The following is an 18908-nucleotide window of genomic DNA, read 5'->3' as shown; positions in this document are numbered from 1 at the left end:
ACTGGTCTCTGGTATTGATTCCTTTCTCTACAATAGTTTCAGCCTACGCCAGACAATTGCCTGACATAGGTTGAGGAATTAGCATCAATCAGCTTGGAACTGTTTCCAGTAGGCAGTTTGGTGATGGCCACACTGTACTGGAGAGGGGGAGGATTTATAAACCAGAACTCCGGCCAAACTCTTCCAATTGGCTCACAGGCCACAGGATGGCTCTGGTTATTTAAGGTAATAGATGGGCACTGCCTACCTGCATACTGCCTCTCCTGGAACTTTTAAGTTCTGATAGCGTGTCTGCTTAGTTGCATTGAGAGTTTATCATAAATTCTTAATATTAACTTCTAAAATTTAATTGAAATGTGTAATGGGAATTTCCAAAGCAAGAGTTAAAATAACGTGGTAATTAGAGCTTTCTTCACTCACTCTCCTTCTTTCAAATAAACCCCCATATGTATAAAACAGCTAAAGTAGCTTATGCTACAGTTGGCTCTGGAAAATCAGAGAATCCAAAGTTTAAATTATGCTATAAGTGCATCCCCAGGATCTCAGTGTAAAAACTTTTGGAGTAAATGATCCAAGTTGTGTCAAAAAGCCTTGGCAACAGTGAAGGAAACATAAGAGAACATGCAGAAGAGAATCAGCATTGGCCTAGGACTATTGCATTTAGGCAGTTTGGATGTGGCTGCTACATGTCAGGGGGCAAAATGGTAGCAGGAATCACAGCTATTTATGTCATATAGGAGGTTTATGAGATGTTAACCTTTGAAGAAGTTGTGGTCTGTGCTTGTAGTGGGGCCTGGGTGAATTCTAGGGGTCCTCTGGGGGTCTCAGAGGTGTCCTCTGCTGGCACTTCTGCTGACTAATGGAGCCATCAAGTCCCTATTGGAAAGGTGGGGTTCCTCTCTAGAGATTTCAAGGCAGGATGTTTTAAGGTGAGCACAAAGCATGCTGTAGTGTGTAGGTTAGTCTTGCCTCTAACCTCCTGATAGCTTTGCCTGTTCTTCCCATTCCCTAGATTAAGATGGCCTCATCTAGAGGCAACTCTGTGCAGATGACACCAGTGCAGTAGGACATCCATCTTTCCACTGTCAAGGTAGTGTATGATCTATGTTACACAATGGGGTGAGAGAATATAGTTCCCAGCATTCATTTATTGGCTTAATTTGTCTTGAGAAATGGACTATCAGGAAGGTTTGCCATGGAGAGAATAATTTGGGGCATTTACTTGAGACTCTGGGGGAAGGTAGGCCATGGAATTGAGAAGATGGCAAGGTACTTACATATATGTATTGTTAATATCTATATTGTTTTTATTTCTGATGACTGATTAAGGATAACCTTAGATTTCAGACAATGTGGTACAGAAGAGGTGCCAGTGTGGAGAATATCCATCCTTAATATGTCTTGAGGGAATGTGACAAAGGAACTAAAAAGTGACCTAAACCTGACTGGAAGTTTTGGGTGAGGCCTCTTGCCTATTCTCAGGCATGCAGTTCACTCCTGAAAGAGGTGACTCTCAAGGTAGTAAAAGACTGAAGGATGAAGAGGAACGTGGCTCTCTGTGGTACTCTGTATGTTTATATATAGATATGGATAAATCTGTATACAGATACTCTCATGACAGCAAAGAAAATCTAATTCTAAATTCATGCTTGCGAAGGTTTTTGTACACTTTTAATATCTCATTTTCGTTTTGTTCTAGGAGAAAGTTGGATCAGCTTAAACTACTCGCACTCTTGTTATTGCGAACTCTCACATTTTTCTGTTGAATCTCTAAATATTCCTCAGATCTTGTGAAAACACATATTTCAGGTTCATTTGAAAAGAAAAAAAATTAAAAACATGACCTGAGAATGTCTGCTGAATTTAGAGAAAAAATAAGTTAAAAGAGTGGGTTTTTTTTAAAACCAAAGTGTGATTTTTAGAGCCTGCGTTGCTTAATGCTAGCAATGATGTGATTTCCTTGTTTGGGACATTTTCCAGATTCCCAAGTTGCCTCCAGCTATTACTACATCAGTGTCTTTCGGGTCTTGTAGTTTGGCCAGTGTTACATATAGCAAAGCAGGTGCTCCATAAAAAATCTCTAGTTGCAAATAAGTTTGAAGTCAACAAGTTTTTTGAACTAGTCAGGTTTTATTTTGGGAGGATGAAAATGAAGTAAGATATTAAGAGCTACATAAGTGAGGGGGGAGATGGTACAAACATAAATGTTGTTCAGAAGGAAAGTGGAGAAACGTGACACAGAATAGTTTGAGAGAAAGGAAGGAGAAGTCCGAGATGGAAGTAACTGAGTAACTCACAAGGTTCCTGTTTTGGATTTGTGCAGGAAACACTATTGATAATACAGGGATGTATTCACTACTGATGAGCAGCACTGACACACAGTCAAGGTCTTTTCTGCTCCTCACACTGCCACACCAACCAGGAGGTTGGGGTTGCCCAAGGAGCTGGGAGGGGACACAGCCAGGACAGCTGACCCCAACTTACCAAAGGGACACACCATACCATATGGTGTCATGCTCAGCAATAAAACTAGGGAGAAGGTTGGCTGAAGGGCCACTGCTCGGGGACTGTCTGGTCGGTTGGTGTTGAACAATTGTTTTAATTTACATCGCTTGTCTTTTGTGGGCTTTATTTCTCTCTGTTATTTTTCTCAATTCATGAGTTTTCTCACATTTACTCTTCCAAATCTATTTCCCATACCGTGCTGAGGGCAAGGGAAGCTTGCAACTGTATGATGCTTAATTGCTGGCTGAGATTACACCATGATAAAAAGGGATTGCTGTTCACATTCAGAAACAAGATCAAAGTAAGCACAGCTCATTTTCAGGAAGGTAGTGAGAAGATTCTTTTTTTTTAGATTTTTTTCTTTTTCCTGGAGTTTTAAGATTACACTTTGTTACTCAGATGCCTTTGGAGGTGTATTGGGTCTAGTTGAGCTCATTTCCCCATAGTAGCCCTCACAGTGCTGTGCTTTGGGTTGGTAGCTGGAAGGGTGTTGATAGCACACTGGTATTTTGGCTACTGCTGAGCACAGCATCAGCATTGTAACATTCCTTCCTCAATCGAGGGCAAGATCCTGGGTGGGGACACAGCCAGCTGACCCAAACTAACCAAAGGGATATTCCAGACCATATGACATCAACTCAGATATAAAAGCTAAGGCAAGGAGCAGGAAGGCAGGCATTCATTGTCTCCAGTGGCTGCCTGCTGAGGGACTGTCTCATGCTTCTCAGGAATGCAGGCCGACCATTGCTGCGCATGGGAAGTGGAGAACAAACTCCACTATCTTCCACTTCACTTCACTTTTGCATGTGCAAGCTTTTGTCTGGCTTCTGCTTTAATAAACTACCTCATTCCAACCCATGAGTTATTTTCCACTTTACTCTCTCCCCTGTCCAGCTGGGAAGGGGAGTGATAGAGCGGCTGGGTGGGCACTTGGTGTCCAGCCAAGGTCAACCCACCACAGGGGGCTGTTTATCTCTCAAGGGTCAATTGCTTCCCCTCTTCCCCCTAGCAAAAAAAGTTCCGCTATCCATACTGTAAGTTTGTTTAAGTTTAAGCCAATCTCAGATTTTATGGAAACCTGGCTGGACAGCTTTGATGGTCTGGCATATTGGTTTGGCATATCGGTTTGCTGTGCCCTGAGTGTGATAAAATCCAACTGAGAAACTGGAACAGGAACTAGCAGTAGCAAGTAAAAAATCAAAGAGCCAGGTCTTAGGATCTGTAGAATAATATCTAAGTGTTTTGTTGAAATTACAAGCAAGAAGGCAAACCCAAGAACTGGAGGAAGATGGATAATAGGAAATTTGAATGGAAAATTGCTGCTTCAGAGTCCTATTGATTTGCATATAAAGAATGCTCAGTTTTCATGTAAAACAATTCCTTTCCAATGGCCAATGGTGACTTAATCCCTAATAAAATGCTGCATTTTTTTCCTTATTGTATGTATCTGTTAGATAAAATGTTTCTGCAGGCAAAACTATGCCTTTGCTCTTGTTTGATCTAACTCAAAATCTTTGACGAGCTCTTTTAGAGCTGTATTGCACTGTAAAATAGTTATTTCCACTGAAAACGCAAAAGAATTTATCTCCCTGTGCTCCTCAGCTATGTTAGTTTTGCAAGGTTAGTAGAAATTTTAATAAGTAGTAGTGCCTTTATTTTTGTAACCAAGTCAGCAGATCTTATCCTGGCTATCTACGGGGAGTAGATCTGATGAGTAAGAAGGTGCTTTTTTTATATAGTTACTTTTCAGAAGATCACAGTTTGAAAATGGTTGTGACATAACTGGGTCACATCTGAAATTTTTCTATAAGCTGCATAAAATGAGAAGTTGAGGTAGCTGCTTTTGTCAGAAGGTATATTCTTCGAGCTGCAGTGAATCATACAGCTCAGAGATTTGCATATTCTACTGTTACTGAAAACTGCAAACCAGTCATGAATCTGTAACCAATTAGTAGTCCTTCAGTATCTTCAATCTATTGCATTTAAATGATAGCAAAGTAAGAATTAAGATATAGATATATATAGATATATAGATATATAAGCTTCACACACCGTATGTTTCCTGTCACTGCCTTTGTTTTACATGTTTGGTTGCGGGCATGCTGTACTACAAAGAATACCATGTCCTGAGGTTTGGCTACTATGAGTATTGGAGAGGAAATAGTTGGAGAAAATAGTAAAAAAGTTTCAGGAATGGTAAAACTGTATTTCAGCTGCCTGTAGCTCCAGTATGTAATACACCTTTTTCAGATTTTTATGCATACTTTAACTTTTGGTAGAAAGCAGATGTGAAATGATTAGAAAATCATACAGATTGGTGGCTGGACTGGGAAATTATAATAAAACACGATTAATAAGATTACAGATTTTACTTCATATAAGAATCCTGATGCTGTTTCTATATGTGCTGGTTTAAAAGTTAACCAGCAGGGGGAATGAACTCAACTCAAAGGAGAGATTATAAGTCAGAATAACAATTTATTAAAATAATACAGTAAGTACAATAATACAAACAAACAATTGGTCTCAACCCACAAAAACCCAAATGTATAACCCAGTACCCTGGGGCCTGAACAAAGTGGTGTTCCTTGGGCCCTGTTTGAGTCCAAAGTAAAGGGAGAGGGGAAGAACCTGCTGGTGGGAGAGCTGCTGCAGTCTGGCCAGAACTGGTGATCGCAGTCCAGTGGTGGTCTAAGTCTGGTTGAGAGCGATGAGATGCAGCCGTCCTCTGGATCCCACGAGTGGGTTGAAAAATGTTCCAAAACTCCAAGATTATATATCCTCCAGTTCAGGCAGGAATGTTCAGTGCTCCCCTCAGGGCGGGGAGTTCCACAAAGGGTGTGAGGACAGAAACATCTTCCTATCTCACAGGCCTCTTAACACCTAGTTTATAGCCTGAGGAGTCAGGCTCTATGGGCAGAGGGTGCGAATAGTCTATTGACAACAATAGTCTAGTTTCTGGGAAATGACATGGAAGGCTATAGAATACAGTTTTGGGTTACACCCACCATGATGAATTGATCTCAGCTGTCCTAACTAGGACATTATATCAATGGGCACACTGGCTGAGTCTCTGTAAATCTCCTATCCCAAACAATGAAAAATATTAATCATTCTGGATATAAAACAGATGAAGTAAAGAGCATCTAAACTCTAGATACCTGCTTTAGTTCAAAATATTTGAGGTTTTCTTACACGGATTCTCATTTATCTTTATAGTTACCGAATATTTTTTTAGTCATATGGGATCTAGAAGGGTTAATCCAAAGGCCAGTTAGACTAACATTAAAACAAATGTTAAATCTCTTGGTGTATACATACAGTATCTGTATACCTCACACACGTCTGCCTCTCTGGTTTACATGCCAGGGACAGATACAGCACACTGCTATACATTTGTATGGCTCATTTGCCTGAATAACAAGTTAGTTTCATTCAGATCCTTCAAATACGATACGGCTGTCTAAAATGGTAGTTGGATTGTTATCTTTATGAACAATAATCAAAATAGCTTTTATTGTATTAAGAACTTTCATTTATCTGTTTATTTCTCTTTCCTCAGAGTATGTCCACAAGCCTGACTGACTAAGACAGAAATATCTGGGGAAGTGTAAAATAGCATTTTGAAGGGCAAAGACCAAGAATCTCTTAAAACATATCCATCCCTGCTAGAAAAAGTTTTTTTAAATTTTTAAATTTTTTTGGCAGCTGATCTGTTTTGAGAGTTTTTATTATCTTGCTAATTTTTCCATCATCCCTGCCCCACTGATTAAGTCAAATGCCAAATCAAATGTTTGTATGGCTGTGCTCTAACTGAGGAATAGTATTTCCAATTGTGAAGGCAGGGCAGAAACAATTATTTTTTATCTTTTTTTAAAGTGCCAATACTGATTCTGTTACAAAACAAAACTTTGAATTCAAGTGTCAATTACAATTTCATGTAGAAAATTTATATTTTTTCCCTGGCTTTAATTTTTTTTCTGAAAGTGTTTCCTTCTGAACTCTAGAGTTTAAAAAGTTTTAAATCCAAACAGATATACTTACCATAAGTAGTGTTCAGTGGTGGCCTTTTCCATGTTGCTTTAGGCCCTTGAATGGGTTTTATGGTTTTTTCATGTTGCATCATATAAAAAAAATTTGAGGGTTTTTTTTCCCCTGAAGAAGTGCACATTTATGGTGAAACATTTTTCTAGCTAGACCTGTGCATGCACACACTGAGCTGAGGACAAAATATCAGCTCAACTGAAATAAAATTTTCAGTTAATGAAAGTCAGGTCCAAGGGTGAATTCCAAATTTGCTTAACAAACAGCTTCAATTCCTTTGTGGTTTGAGAGTACTTTATATTTTCCTCACTACTTAGCTTTTATACTAGTAAAAATAAACATTTGTCATTAAATACTGCAAACTCTATCAAACATTTGTTTTCATAAACTTCAGTTAGGATTACTGGAAAGGGTATCATGTAACGGGAGAGAGTAACCTGTTTCAGCAACATGGGTTCTATTGCTGATATTTTCCCATTGCTGCAATGTGTGAAGGCTGGAAAGTTCGAATATTTCCCTTGGGGCACATACTGTCTGGATAAATTAAGATTAAATAACAGTCAAATATATTGAGCTATCCAAGGTGCAGCACAAATGATCTCTGCAAAGGAAGAAAAAATTATTAGCATTTTAAACATATCGCCTATGAAAAAAACAGCTTTACTTTTCCGTAGTTTGCCTAATAAATTACTTTAAATATGTGAGTTTGTGGCATAAAAGTAATTGTGTTTTTCTGTAAACTCACGTTTTAAAGGCATTAATCAAAAACATGCAAAAAAGGTGGTATTTTTAGCAGTGTGGGAAGAAATATTTCAAACATGGATTCACTCTGCAAAATCCTCTGCTTATTATTGGAAAATATATGTTCTGATGAAGCCATGGAACACTTTTTGATTATTTTACTAAATCAGTGACTCAGACAAGAATTTCGTGCTCCACTAAGTCTGATTTTGAATATTGACTTAAAATGAAATTTAAAGAACATCTTTGTCCCCATTCATTTTGTTTCTTGGATGCTACTGTTCTTTGGAAAGTACCAGTAAGAGCTGCTTAATTTCAGAAGGAAGAGCATATTGCATCTTTCCTAGTGAGAATTTCTTCCCACATATTTGTAATATTTGAGCTGAATAAATGTCAGCAAGGAAAAAAATGAAATAACCAATTCTTAAATAGTATGGGTAGATTTAGAAACTTGCAGGACAAACTGAGATTGAGGGATTCTTCCTTCTCTTCTGCTTTATGTAAAGGAGCTTCTGGCTGCATCTGATTCCTGGAAAATTTCACTTTCATCCAAGAGACCAGGTGTCTCTCCAGCATGCACTGTACTAGGTTTGGTGAAAATCATGCTGTGTTGGCTTGAATCCTGTTTGAAGTTTAGGCAATCAATAATCTTCAGTTATTCAGAATTTCTTGGTGCCCCAATACCTGATATAATGACTCATTGTTATGCAGGTACTCGGTAGTCAATATTGCAAAGAAAAAGCAAGGAAGAAAGAGATAGTAGGAAGAAATTCTTTACTGTGAGAGTAGTAAGGCACTGGAACAGGTTGCCCAGATGTGGTGGATGCCCCATCCCTGAAAGTGCTTGAGGCTGGGTTGGATTGGGCCCTAAGCAGCCTGGTCTAGTGGAATGTGACCCTGTCCATGGCAGGGGGATTGGAGCTAGGTTATCTTTATGGTCCCTTCCAACCCAATGATTCTATGATTTTAATGTAAGGAAGTTGAGATGAGTCATCACAAGAGATTCTTAACAAATCTGTCTGGACCAAGATGTTGATTTTAAATGAAAATCGGAGAAGTTCCAGAGAATCTGGAGTATGATCTGCTACTGTTGTAGCAAATAAGATGTGATTTGGGCAATGTAATATAAGACAGCTATTTAGGCACAGAACCTCAAGAAAGTAACAGGCCAACTGATAATGGACTTCAACAGAGAATTAAATGCTGAGAATACAGTTAATGTTAGCTAGCATGATTTCATAGAAATAAGGTCTTGTCAAATGAAAATGTTATTGTTCTGAAGGACTACTGGTCTTGATACAGGTAACAACTGTATTGGTACACTTTTATTAAGCATTTGACTTAATGACACCAATTAAAAATGATTGCTCTTCAACAACAGTAAATTCAGAATGGGTTAACTACTAAAAAACAAACTGTATTTGCTAGGAATAGTTAGCAAAATAAATTATAGTCTAGTAAGGTTATATAGAGAGAGTTCTTAGCTTAGTACTTTACTTTAAACCTAAAGGAAAAGTCACTGTTGGAATTAGTGAGAATAGTCATGGAGCAGAAAGTGATGGAAATGGTTCACTTGCACCCAATTGTTTGGATAATGTTGTCAGCTGGTACAGAATGAACAATAACCAAGTTGTTTCACCACATGTAAATTCAGGTGTGTTGGAGTGAGTGGTCACTGCTCAAGAGGACTTTATTAGAAAGGAAACCTCCATGGAGATGTAATATTACCTCCGTGGGGCCTGCCCGTGAATGTCCTTTGTGTGGGTCAGGGCAGCACTAGGTGATGGGAGGGAGATGTTGCTGGTAATGAGAACACCATCAAGTGCTGTGATCAGCTTGATGTGTGCTTCTATGAGGTCCTGTATCTTTCTTTAGTGTGTTAGACCAATGCTATGCTGTACCCATCCCCACTTCTCTGTTTAAATCCTTCCACATGCTTCTAATTAATGAACATTATCATCCAGTTTTACTGTGTATCCTGAAAAATTCACAGAGGAAAGAAAAGGGCAGAACATGAGTCAAGGGATTTTATATATAAAAGTTTAAAAAAATTTGATTTATCAAGTAAATAAGCTTAACCTTGTTGTTCTGTTGGAAGCAATGGACTATGTATCAAAGTGTGAGGCTGTTGTGTGAACACAATTTGATGTCTATGGGGGAATCAATCTGCCACCAGGAGCTGAGAAACACTCTGAGATAGGTAGCAAGGAGGATATATTAAAAATATTTCCCTCAAACTGTATTTTGCTTCTGAGTCCTCACTTGTGCCATGCTTTTGTGTTGGCACAAGTGTTTATATAGTCGTTTGATGAACCAGATGGATCACAGAATCACAGAATATGCCAAGTTGGAAGGAACTCACAAGAATCATTGAGTTCAACTCCTAGTGCTTACTTATCCCCAGGAGTCACACCACGTACCTGAGAGTGGTTTCTTGAACTCTGTCAGACTTGGTGCTGTGAGCGCTTCCCTGGGGAGCCTGTTCCAGTGCTCAACCACTCTCTGGGTGAAGAACCTCTTTCTAAAATCCAACCTAAACCTCCCCTGACACAACTTCAGGACATCCCCTTGGGTTCTGTCACTGGTGACCACAGAGAAGAAATCAGTGCTTGTCCCTCCTCTTCTTCTCATGAGGAAGTTGTAGACTGCGATTAGTCTGGATTAGTTTTAAGACAGATCATCTTCCCAGCCCTATACACTGCAGAACCACACAAATCAGAATAGTTTGTGTTGGAAGGGAAAATCATCTAGATTCAACCCATCTGCCATGGGCAGGGATACTTTCCACTAGACTAGGCTGCTCAAAGCCACATCCAGCCTGTCCTTGAACACTTCCAGGGATAGGGCAGCCGCATGTTCACTGGGCAACCCGTTCCAGTGCCTCACCACTCTCACAGTGAAGACTTTCTTCCTAATGTCTAATCTAACCTACTCTCTTTCCATTTAAAGCCATTACCTCTTGTCCTGTCACTTAAAAGTCCCTCTCCAGCTTTCTTATAGGCCACTTTTAGGTACTGGAATGCTTCTATAGGGTCTCCCTGGAGTCTTCTCTTCCACAGGTGAATGACCCCAACTCTCTCAGCCTGTCTGCTGAGAGAGGTGCTCCACTCTTCTGATCATCTTTATGTCCCTCCTCTGTGTGTGCCAACACAAGGTGATTACAAGGAGGGGGATTGTGAAGGAATGGAAAGCTAAGAGACTGATGGTGCCTCTGTTGTTTTAGCATTGATGCTATTGTAACCTGTCAGTATCTTTTCAGTTTTTAAAATGTGATCTAGTGAGTTTTTAGTCCTCATTTAAGTGAAGATTTTAGTAGAATACTACTAAATTGATTCTAATACTGCTGACAGGTTCTTATGGTTTATAATGCTCTAACTGAAGTCAGGCCAAGTAGCATATTTTCCTGTGTCTTAGCTAGGGAGTAGAAGTGGAAGCAAACAGAAGGATGCTGGTGACAATTGTTAGCTATTCATATACTAGGTATGATCTTCATTAATGGTATTACTTAGCTTCTTTCAGCATTGAATGCACTTCTGGAGGTAAGCTTGATATAATTTATCAACAAGTTTGAACTTTTATCGTAACATAAGAATTTCTTGAAGTATATATAGAAAAACTAAGAGTGAAAACATGCCTGATACAGAATAAGATAGGCACCACAAAGATTTAATCAGTGATGCTTTAAATTTACATTCTGCATTCCCCCCCAAAAAGTTGAATGTCCAGAGAAATCTGTACAGTCACATCCCAATGTTGTGTAGAACTTCAATGTAAGGATTTCATCAATAGTGTTTTAGGGTGTGCAAGGACTTATGTATAAGCTTAATAACAATTATATTAGTTTAAATTGCTTCACTTGCTGCAATTCAGTACTACTGCACACTTTTTCTGGCCAGGTTATGTTTGAATCTCTGATACTTTGCTCATTCCTAGCTTAAAAGTACCCGCTTTCATGTAGGTTCATCTACGTTTAACTCTCACTATCTGGTCAAGACTCTCCATCTTCCCAGAGTTTTAGTAAAAGTTATTTGTACATGACAAAATTCAAGCTCAAACTTTTAGAAAAGATTTTTGCAAGAGCAGGATAGGTCAAAAGAAGAATGGAGTGCATCTCTTACATTGAGGATCATGGGAAGTTAGTATCTTACATTTTTTCCCAATATTAGCCTTCAGAATTTAACTGTTTTCTTCTGTTTTCCAGTTGTGCTTATGTGTTACCTTTATTTCCTCATTTTTGGGAGGAATTTATTCACTTTTGTCTGTGTTTTGATTTAGTTTTAATTTCTGCCTATAAACTTCACAATTTCACATTTACTGTCATCTTTTTATCTACTCGCTTGATAACTCCAGCCACTGGCTTAAGTGTACCTAAGGCATATCTTTACTAAGATGTATGTGAGGATACAGATGTGCCTAAACAATTGTGGGGTGAAGACCCAAAAGTTCCTTGAGCAAATATGTTTTCTTTGAGAACACCAAACTCTGCCATGAATATTTGATACATGGGTGAACACACAAAGTTTTTCTTCTATATCTTTTTGTATTTCCACCTCTTTTACAATAATTTCTCCCTTGACTTTAACAAAACATTCTTTTTTTTCAGATTTGTTCTAAGAATTACCTTAAATGTAATTTGAAAATAGAAAAAGAAAGCCCTTTTACTTTATTTCTTTTGATTTATTATAAAATTTTTAAAGGAAGATGTTGTGTTAAATTTTTGTGGTAGCAGAAGAGAAAACACTGTAACATTAGTTAGTATTTTTTATCCTTTAGAAGAAGATACGTTTTCAATGGGGCAAAGTATAAATTACTTTCTCAGTTACTCAGGTTTAATGCAATTCATATAGCACAAAAATCTTATCCTGCCCATTGTTTAGCCTTCCATGGAATCTATGAAGAAAAAGTACATGTGGCTCACATTTCTAATGTAAGCAAGTAAAACTTGGAATTCTTTACTTTTCCGTATTGAAAAGTATCAAAAAGAACAAAATATTTTTTTTCCCAGTCCATTTAAAGTTTCTTGGGCTTGGCTCATCATTAGATTTATACTGGGGATGAATTTGGCCTCTATATTTTTCCTATCCTACAGATATTTTCCCACTCAAACCAGTTCTTTTTTTTTTTTACTTTTGTTCCAAATATTTCCTTCTAAGCCTTTTCCTAGCCTTCTCGTGATTGTCACCATCCATTTTTCTTCCTTTCCTCGTACCTTTCCATTTCTTCAAGTAGAGCTCTTTAAACATTTACAGTTTCAGAAAGTTTCCAATCTGCCATTACTAGTAAGCTTTTAAAAGAACTCCTCATCTAGAAATGTCTAAGTAGGACATTGTTACTTAATCAAAAGATTAAAATATTTTTTCTATCTATGCGCCAATTTAAATTGTAACACTTTTGTAGAAATTCTTGTGTTTGGTGGTTGTTTCCTTAAATACATTTCTGTGGGAAAGGCAAAGGTTGTGAGCATCAGCAAGATATGCCTTCAGACTGTTTAGGTTTGATTGCATTGCATTATAGAATGCTTCATTACTAGTTTAACCTCTCAGAGGTTTTCAGCTGCTGTTTTATTTAGCTATACCGACTACACTGCCTACAGCAACTCCAGGCAATGATTCCCCCAGTGGCATGCATGAGCTGCCCTGCTCTACTGCAAAAATACATTATGGCTGAATTTGCCCTCAGAGTTTGGAAAGATCTAAAGTCTTTGGAGACTAAAAATGTGGTTTTTCCTTTGTTTTAGCTGGCAGTATGAGCCGCTGGCATTTCAAAGCGCAAGTCATTAGCGTCCACAAGGGTGATGTTAATATGTCTGTGTTTCAATCTCAGGACATTTTCCAGTTGCTTCTGCCACAACAATCTCTGCCATCTCAGTGCTTTTTAAGCCCCTTGTGAATTCAAGTAAGCTTTGCAATGCCAGTAAGAATCACTGTAGACTTTGTCTGAAACCAGTTGCTACCTGATTTATTCTTTTTTGCAGTAGTTGGCAGTGAGGTTGAAAGTCTTGCATTCCCCCCTTAACGTGGGGGGAATGAAGAGAAAGGAGGATGTAATGTTTAGAGACCTTAAAAACAATCAAAAGAAAAGCTAGAGGATTTGGGACAACCTTATTTTTTTTAATTATTTATATTTTTAAAATTGAGGAGCTATGATTTAGGCTTACAATAATACTCAGTTGCCCATAAAAAATTCCCAGCAACAGTGATAACAATGGCATCCAGAAGTAAAGGCAAACTAAAGGATCAATTGAAGCAGTCAAGAGCATAGCCTGAGGGACCAGATGACAGTCCTCATTGATGAGAAGGATGGAACCTGTCAACAAAGGTAATGCCTTGCGGGAAATGCAGTAAGGCAACACGGAGATCAAGGGCTGACCCTTTCACCCAGTGTGTAAGTGCCGAGTGTAGATGTACAGCGTGTTTGGTCAATTGCTGCTTGCTTTCACTGGGAGGAATGTCAGAAATATTCCCCCTTCCCTTTTAGATTGCTTTACTGTATTCCCTCCAGTTCCCAGCTCAGGCGTAATCCCAGCTCCCACAACTAAGAGGAATGTAATCTAATCAGAGGGATAGGGCAGAAGAATAAAAGAGGTCTGAATGTGAAGACAACCGTGTGAAGCTAAAAACATAAATGTTTTGGCAAGCCTTGCCAGTTTTAGGCATTTTGCATTTGGTCCTGGGGAAAATGAAGTGCCATGGTGCCAAGCCAAACTGCCTGGGGTCAGATCACAAGGTTTCACAGCCTGCATTGCCTGTCCCCACCATGTAAATATATAAAAGGACTGGGGATGAAGAAATACAGTTTCTCTCTTAGTTTTCTTCTGATTCATTATTTGTTTCCCCTTTAACATCTTTAAATTTGGGAAGAACTCTGCAGGGGATTATTCTCTTAGCTGCAAGCAGAGTGGGTCTCTCTGGCATAGGTGGGCTCCTGCCCATTCCTGCCACCTGCACCAGGCACAGGTCTGTTAGGGAAGAGTGGGAAGGGTCACCTGCGCACGTGTGCCCACCCACATGTCTCTGCCACCTTGTACCCAGCAGGGTGAGGGCTTAGTGTGAGAGCTTGAATGGAAGGGATAATCCTGGATCACGTTATAATTACTGCTTCTCAGTGGATTTGGTGCTTTACAGAACTGAATTCCTGGCTCATGAAATACACAAAGAGTCCCAAAAGGGTTGTGGTTTGGACAAAGACAATGCAGATCTTCAGAGATGCAGGTAGTGAGATGGTGGTGTATCAGTAAAAAAAAAAAATCCCTGTTCGGTTCTCCTATTTAGTTTTACATTAATTATTACATTTGTGGATAAATATAAGGCTTTTCAGATGTTTCTAAAATCAGATTTCTTGAAAATGGCACAACGCCTTTTTCTGGTCCTGAGTAATACATCTTCCTTTGTCTCACTAACTTTTATTCATACTATTGGAAGTGTGTATATTCATTCTGGCCACTTCCTTGGGTTGATGTGTTCTAGTAGCAAGTAGGTCTGGTCCAGGTAAAACCTTACAGAAACTCATGTGTTACTCTGAATGTTGACAATATTTTTTGTTGTATGCTGGTCTGACCTGCTTACACATTGGCCTACAAGGAACTAAATCTTCAATATAAATTTCAATTTTGATTAAATTGTAGCCATTCTGGGCCTGTGCAGAACTGGAAGTGGTAAGGATAGACAGTGAAAGAGATTAAAAGCAGAACTCAGGTGTTGGCTAATTCACAGTAACTTCAATGGCAACATCTGAGGAGAGGGATGGATTCTTTTTCGTGTGGAAGAAGATCAAGCTGTCTTATGGGAACTACAGCAGTCAATTTATGGTCATGGGAATGAAAATTCAGACTAAAACTGCAAAGGAGGTGGCAGTGCTAAGCACAGACTTGTGCTGGTTTGACTTCCAGCCCTGTATACCAGAGCACATCTTGCCTGCTTTTATTTGATTTGGACCTGACTGGAATGAGCAAGTTACCCTCTTCTCATGCTCTGAAAACTATGTTAAGGTGCTTCTTTAAAAGTGCGAATTTGGCAGGGTTCACAAACAAGTACCAGAAGCAAAAACTAGTAAGCCATGTCTTGTATTTCTCCTTACCTGAAAGTTGCACATCAAAAGCAAACATACACTTAGAAAGTTTTGTACATGTTCTGCTGACAAGAAGAGACAAGGATGAATGTGGCCCTGTGTTCATGTAACACGTCTGTAGGATGTAGATGTCCAGTGCATCTGCATCCTAACAGGTTATCTTATCAGGCTGAGTGATCTGATGTATTTTCAATTTAATTTATTATTGTTTATTTGCAAAAACATATTCTTATGAATAATGGCCAAGTTTTCTTTATATTGTTCAAAAAAATAGCATTCCATTTTATATAAATTCAACACAAATTGTTTGAGAATAATTGTCTGAGAATAGTCAGTATTCCTTTTATATAAATTCAACAGAAATTGTCTGAGAATAATAGCTACAAGAGGTTCTGTTTTGCATATCTATCATTCTTCCAGTTGGATGCTCTAAAAGCATCTTACAAGCAATAATAAATTTAACTTTACAACACCCTGCTGGTGTGAATGAATATTGTGAACATTTTTTTAAAATAGGAAAACTGAGGCATAGAGATATTAAAGCAAAATGCCTCCAAGGTAGCCACTGGCATTACTTTGGGATGCTTCCATTTTCTGTCAGTGAAAGAAAATGACACTACATTATCAAACAATACATTATCAAATTGATGAAAGTGTAAGGAAAAAGTTTTATGATGCTGTCATCCCTTCTGCACTGTTTGTCCCAGGAAAATGAGTGATAATCTAGGAGGATGTTCATGATTTTAAAGAGAATCACTTCAGATTAGCTGGAAAGGTCTGTTGTGAATGTCATCAGACCTTTTGCATAAGGCAGTGCATTAAATATTGTGACTCTTATAATTTGTAATAATGTACAATTGTATGTGAACGTGACTTTTAAATGACTTTCTAAAATAAATTGTGAACATTTTATGTTTTGATAATAAACCCATTCCAGATTTTCTAGACGTGCATTTAAAAACATTTCTCTTAAATGGGCAGAGAAATATTTTAAATTGTCAATATTCTTATAGTATTATACTGTAGTATTCCAACATAGTATTACAAACAGAAAGATATAGAAAAATTCTCTTCATTTTTGCAGATATTCAGTCTTGCTAGTGCAACAGGAAGTCTTAAAAAGCCAAGGGAGAGATATTGCATAACGTGTTAAAAGATTTTGCAGATTTATAGTACGCAATAAGCTTACTATTCACACAGTAGACACCATTATGACTGTAGCCCATAGGTGCATCCAGTATTTAATCTACACTCTGCTCCATGGATATGAGAAAGGTAATCAAAACTGATGGATCTTTACAATAATGTAAAGTTCCTTTGGCTTTAAACACAGTTGTTATATTTATAAATTGATTATACTAGCTGTCTTGAGTTTTTTGTCTTCTGCTTCAATTAGCTATGGAAGAAATTTTTGATGGAGTTTATTGACAATACTACAAAGCCTCTGCAAATCTTTGTACTGAGAGATCTGAGGACAAGCTATAGAAAGTGTCAGAATGGATATCAAAATCAGTCAGGGCTGAAGGCAACCCTTAGTGAAAGTATCTGTGGCATAGTTACACATCAGTGTAAAATTTACACTATTTGTAAAAAGTACTCTGCCTTATGTCCTTACTGTAGAAAACTTCAAGTTTCTCATATATAGCATCACTTAGCATTTATAGACTTGCATCTTTAGAATTTTGCCTGTGATTCACAACCTCCTTTGCAGCAAAATAACAAAGGAAAATTACATGTATAAGTTATTCATAAATTATTTCAAACTTGAGAAACCGTTATTTATAAATGTATCACTCTTGTCCTCATGTACTTATTTTAGCATCTAGTAATTTGTGTTGTTTCATTATTTATAATATGCTCCTTATTTCAGTTACTTCACAATTTATTTCTAAGTTAGTCAAATAAATTAATTGGCATTAGAATGATCACACATCAAATTCCAAAATGGGACTCTATCTAATACCAATTGCTATGTAGCTGCTTCCAAATGTAATTACCTTGGAAATCCTGACACAGGAAGCAGGGTAACTTACATCTAATTTTGCAGGACTCTAGAGCTCCTTCCTGCAGGTATGTCAGAATGCTCTACCTGAAACTGAGCATTTACTTTTGAGTTGAGCATTAGCACTGATATGCTGCGTCTCAAGGAATTAACACAATTAAGTAAGTAAATGAGTTAAAGAGAATAGAAAGCAGGAGTCTGTGTACAACCAATTCTGATTTATTTGAATCTCGTCTCTATCAGTGTTCTTAAAAGTAGCTCTGTGTCAACGTAATTAGTTGCTCTGGCAGCTTTTCAGGGAAGGAAATCTTGCTAACTTAAATATTGGGTCTCTAAGGACTATTTTTTCTTTCCATATTGAGAAAGTCCTGTAATGTGGGGCTTGCAGGATAGATGTTACTCATGAAACATTGAAATCAGTGAATCCTGCTTTAGAACCTCAAGATGTAGAATAACAGCTGGTTCATCATGCTTCACAGACAGACCACCTCAGTCTCTGAAAAATCAGAATGTCTTTTTCCACCCTTGTTCCTCTGATTAGAGAGTATTGTGATATTCTCGTTTTTTCCTACTAAACTGGAAATATCCTTGTGGGTTTTTCTCCCTTAGTTTCCTAAGTAAGCTATTGCTGAATATCCTCCATTTTAGCTGGATGGGACTCAGTTCCTCTGGGCTGACAGTATAAGAAGGGGAAGGCATTAAAGTAAAAGCTGAGCAGCAGAGTTGAGCCCTATAGTAAAGTTATTTAATCAAATTGTTTTTCACCTGTTCACAGAAATACTTGATAAAAGAGTTTTGGTGGGTTTTTTAAAAGGCTATTTTGTTTCAATATTTGTTCTTAAGACTCAGTGATGGGAACGCTTTGAGTGCAATTGGAAACTTGATCAATTTTAATATAAATGCTTATTCTGAAAATAATGATTTAAAGTTTTTGTAAGACGACACCCTTCAAAAGATTAGTCAGACTAATCTGGTTGTACTACCTGGTGAATCTATGGAAATCCTGTGAAAGCCAGACATTTTTGCACACCAGAGATGTAGAATTACAAGATTTGAAGTTTGAATATGAGTTTGCTACTCAGTTCTCAGTGTCACCTGAACTGGAAATGTGCTTGGATCTTTACTTCATCTCTGCAGAACAAGGTGGCTGAGGATCCCTCTTCCAATTTTTTTCTATTTAATGTCATTAACATCACTGGTTGTAAAGTTCTGCAGGCTCTAAATGCCTTTGAAAATTCTCCCCGTGGTCCATTAAAACGAGATTATTAATGTTTTTACTTGTATAGTACTTTGGACTGAGGACACTTCTCAGACACTGACCTAAATTGTACCTTTGAGCATACCACTGATAAAAATGGAGTCAGAGAACTTCATACAGCTCAAGATAATGTAAGCAGAGGACCTCCTAGGTCTTCACACCAAATATGACCACACATAGCACATCTCATAACTCCCTAACTTTATCAAAAATCATTGTGCTGGGGAGCAGCCTTTTTGCTTTCGTCACTCAGATGAGAAGCTGCTTTCCAGAAGCTCCACGGGAGCTTCC

The 18908-nt window shown here is 38.1% G+C and overlaps 1 long non-coding RNA gene across 1 annotated transcript in view; it reads left to right on the top strand.

The window, feature by feature from the left end:
* Nucleotides 1–792: 792 nt before the first annotated feature.
* Nucleotides 793–18908, top strand: part of LOC127469450 (uncharacterized) — a 39400-nt gene continuing 21284 nt past the window's right edge. Inside the window, exon 1 of the long non-coding RNA XR_007903982.1 lies at nt 793–1090. This is a non-coding gene — a long non-coding RNA (uncharacterized LOC127469450). The remainder of the gene's footprint in view (nt 1091–18908) is intronic.

This window comes from Manacus candei, unplaced genomic scaffold, assembly GCF_025592945.1.
Source record: "Manacus candei isolate 608988 ecotype Guabito, Panama unplaced genomic scaffold, ASM2559294v1 h1tg000017l, whole genome shotgun sequence".
NCBI classification, from domain to species: domain Eukaryota; kingdom Metazoa; phylum Chordata; class Aves; order Passeriformes; family Pipridae; genus Manacus; species Manacus candei.
This window is presented reverse-complemented; position numbering and strand designations above follow the sequence as displayed.